Source organism: Haplochromis burtoni, unplaced genomic scaffold, assembly GCF_018398535.1.
Source record: "Haplochromis burtoni strain Fernald_Lab_line unplaced genomic scaffold, NCSU_Asbu1 Contig_44, whole genome shotgun sequence".
Lineage (NCBI taxonomy): Eukaryota > Metazoa > Chordata > Actinopteri > Cichliformes > Cichlidae > Haplochromis > Haplochromis burtoni.
In genome coordinates, this window is record NW_024582405.1 from 2,511,242 (window position 1) to 2,515,567 (window position 4,326).

The 4,326-nt window shown below is 41.4% G+C and overlaps 1 non-coding gene across 1 annotated transcript; it reads right to left on the reverse strand.

Annotated features, from left to right (window-relative positions):
- Positions 1-1,172: 1,172 nt before the first annotated feature.
- On the reverse strand, positions 1,173-1,245 carry trnav-uac. Its single transcript has one exon. It is a non-coding gene; the product is annotated as a tRNA-Val (tRNA).
- Positions 1,246-4,326: the final 3,081 nt, after the last annotated feature.

Here is a 4,326-nt window from a genome sequence, read left to right on the forward strand (position 1 = left end):
CTCTCTTTCTGTTGACACATAATGCAGCCTCTGACATATGCACGCTGTGATTCCAGCATGTGTGTGCATGTTTGCATACGAGTGTGTTAAAGCATTGACAGCGTTTGACAGTAATCTATGAAATGAGGCTACAGCTGCATCTCAAGTACTCACAGTCTTCTTCCGAAATCTCTGAGGAAATAATGATGATGCACTTTTTTTTATTTCTCTAACTCGACGGAGACGCAATGAAGACGATCATTAATCCATTCACACTTTCAGACTCATCAGCTTATCATCAGCCTTGGCTTGATGAAGATGAAAAATCCTCGCAGGCTCACCTGAGTTCATCACTGTGTTCATGTCCTGCATGTTAATGAAGCTCCCAAGCTCAGGGTCCGACAGATGAAGCTCAGGCTGAAGCACCAAGAGCTGCAGTTTTGGTTTTGGTTTCCCCATAAACTGTAAATAAAAGATCACATTAGCCACATGGACTCCCCACTCTAATTAACTTGTCAAAATAGTCCTTATACTAAATGAAGCCCCTCAGTCTATCCTCTCCTGTGTCTTTAAGAGCCTCCCTCCCTAAAAGTCCACTTTAGTCTGATTGATGAATTCCTGGAAGCTACTAGAAGGGCCACACCAAGGCCTTGAGACTGTATATAAAAGATGGGGATTTGGTGCATGAGTTCCAGTTTAGTGATGGTTTGATTTAAACCCCCCACTTCCTGTCACCTGTGGTTGATCCACCCATAGTCTCTGAGTGTCGTTCACCTCCTCTGATAGCTGTGAGACTTTGAGTTTGGACACAAAATTATACTAAAAGAGTTCACTGATGTTTGCCTGTTTTATTGCTGTTTGTCCTCCTGGATACAAACCAAACTGCAGCAGCTCTGGGTTTAGTGGAATTTCTTTTGGGATATGTTCCTCTTATCGCTCTAACCGCATCCATGTACGTCTGCAATATTTAACTTTCCCAAGTTCCACATGTTCGTAGCACCTGGTTAGTCTGAAAAACAGCTCCAGCCAATCCTCTACTTGGACTCAGTTTTCAAATAATCATATACATTTAAATTACTATATAAACTCTCTGATGAAAAGGAGACCATGTTTTTGTCTTTAAAAAAAAAAAGTTGTCAAAATTCATTATCCACCTCTGATCTAAGACATTCTTGGCATCAAAGCTGGATTTGTGGTTCCACTGGGGATTGAACCCAGGACCGTCTGCGTGTAAAACAGATGTGATGACCGCTACACCACAGAACCACCTAACTGCACCAGGCTTAGCTCACATTCACTGCCCCAAATCAATAACGGTGACTAATTCAAATCTAAACCCCTTTAAGTTGACATGGTAACTCATGAATTACTTCATTAGCAAAGATTACAAAACATCCAAACTACATCAACTGCCTGAAAAGAAGATCTGAAGATGGAAATCTCCACCCAACTGCAAGCAAGCCCCTGCTGAATCAAAACCCACACTGTCCCGCCAAGTACCCTGCTTTAATGTGTGCTTGACTCTAAGTCACACCACAGTTTACTAAATGAACCTCATGCTGCACTGACTTAAAACTGGCGACTGAGACAAAAAACTCATCATAGAAGTCTCCATTTCAAACAAAGTCTGAAGTTCTTATATAGCCCATTTCCATTAGTACCTACTCGGATAAGCTTGATGTGACTCAACGTTTCTCTTGTTGCCAGATTTCAGCATTGGCAAATTGATTTTCAAGGAGTCGCTTTCATGACTCATTCAGTCTGTTGATGTCACATTTTCAGATCACCTCAGATTACTTGGAACCCCGGGTGAGCAGGTACTTAAAAAGGTACCTGTTGCCAGGTACTACAACCTAATGAAAAACCTTTAAACCGTATTGAGCTGTCACAAGACAATTCAAGTAGATGCTAATCAAAAAGGGCTAATAAATGTCTTCTTTGCAGCCAGAGAAGTCACCCCCTGCTGGTCACTGGAAACAATGCAGCTCTATTCTGAGAGCCAGTGAGTTGCAAAAATTTAGAACTTTTTGGCTCTTGAGGTTTTTTAAAACCCATCTTAGGTTTTTTTGGTGGTTAAGGTTCAGGTTAACACATTTATCTGTGATACAAAGCAATGAATTTCCCAGGCAGCAGTCCCTTTAATGGAGAGCAACATTTAGCCAAAACATGAAAACAGCTCAACCAGATGACCTCAAATTTGGCACAGAGCTCCCTGAAGCCCCCGGCAACACATGAGCCGAGTCTGAAGAATGAGCATGCACTGATTTCAGTAATTATGAATTACATGTTTAGACTGGAAGATCACCAAACTTATATATGAACTAAGTGTGAAGGACTAGGCCAGGCTCCATCTGCTGCTGCTGGGGATCATGTGAGATGGTCCAAAGCTATGGGGCATAGACTTAAATGGACCTGGTGGTGAGATCAGCTGTTTTTGAGGTCAGGAGTTCACTGGATGTATTTTATGATATCCTGGGAGTCCTTACAGGCTGAAAATGGAGAGTCTGAACATATTTGAAGACACACTGACTGAGTGCAGATGACTCTGTGAGGAGATAAACAATGTTCACCATAAATACTGCTGATAGTTTGTGAGTGCAGGTTTGGTGTGAGAGCTGTAAAGCTGCAGGATTCTCTCTGATGGGACCACACGAGTCCCGCCCGCTCTCTTCATATCGAGGTCAGTCTCTGCTTTTTGTCTTGTAGCCTGCAGAGACTCATTCTTCCGCTTCACTGCTGCTTTTCCTCCTGTCCCTCCTCCTCCTCCCTCTCTGTGCCAATCCACGGGGATGAAAGATGGCCGCTCGTCACATTGAAGGCTGTCAGTTAATCGCTGCACTTGTCAGACAGGCTGCCGTTGTTTTGACATACAGGGGATTTTTCTTTTTTTTTTTTACTCCTTCCTGTCAGAGTCCACTGCAGATGTAGTCCCACCTGTCTCTGTGTTTAAACTGTTATTTCTGACAAGAGGAGAAAAACATCTTCAGATAAAGTTCTCTCAGCTTTAACCACAGCTGCAGATATTGTTCCACTGACCTGCTTGTTGAACATAAATAATCCACACAGCAACATGTTAATGACTGAATGCTTAAAAACATAAAAAAAATTTTAATCATGAAAAAACTCATAAAAGAGTGTCTTTCGTCCCGTCTCTCTCCCCTCACCCCGAACTGGTCACAGCAGGTGGCCGCACCTCCCTGAGCCTGGTTTTGCTGAAGGTTTCTTCCTGCTTAAAGGGAGTTCTTCTTTCTCACTGTCGCCAAGTGCTTGGTCATTGGGAGCTGACTCATTGATGGGTGTTCTCTGTATTATTGTAGGGTCTTTATCATACAATATAAAGCACCTTGAGGTTAGCGTTCTTGTGATTAGGCACTTCTTCCTACTTCTTTTTTAAACATGTGAGGTTATTTATTGTAATTATGAATATGTTTTTTTTGTTTGTGGTTTTGTCTTTTTTGTTGTTTTATTTTAAAAATATTCAAAATAAAGGCATAATAATAATAATTCGCATATTCTAACTTGCGGGATTAACAGAACCTCTTTCCAGTCATGTTAATGCAGTTATAGCTTTAACAGTGTGGGAGAAAGGAGGTGATTTTTGTCCAGTGAGTCAGAATCAGATCAAACATCCAGAGCATTGGTGTTTGTTTCTGTTAATCTGATGTTAAACTCCTGCAGTTCATCTAAACTATGATGTCCTGTGATGCTCAGAGTTGGTTACTGACAAAGAAACGAGATGTTGGCTTCAGATTGTGACACTTGGAGTTGGTGTGAAATGGATTCGGTTGCAGTTTCCAACACAGCTTACATGTTGTTTTTAATGTGGATCACCATCATGTTGATGTCTCGGTACTCATGAAGCTATGAGGGATTAAACACCAAATTTCAATGCACTCTTCTGCCCTCTGAGGGCCTGTAACTCAGAAGATGTTCATAGTGTGAAGGTAAAGTTTGTCAAACCCTTTCAGAGAGGAGATAAGTTGACCCACAGAAGCACCAGAGATCATGTCATAACCTGTTCAGGCAGGATATAGATGGGTTCATGGGTCCTACAGAGATTCGTCTTTAAATCCAGACATTTTAAAAAGTAGAACTGGGTATGTGTATCATTTTGATCTGGACTTTGAGATCTGCACAGTTTTCAAAAATGAGTTCTTCCATGTCATGTTTATGTAGTCATTTTGTTCGTCTTCAGTGGGACAGGGTAATCGCACCCCTCAGTTACACACTGAAATGATCATGGCCTGTAATGTTCTGATTGGTGTTTGTGGACTCATATTAATTTCCTCCAAGTTTTTCTTCTGTTCAGTCGCATATGTACTAATTTGTATACATGCACACAAAAAT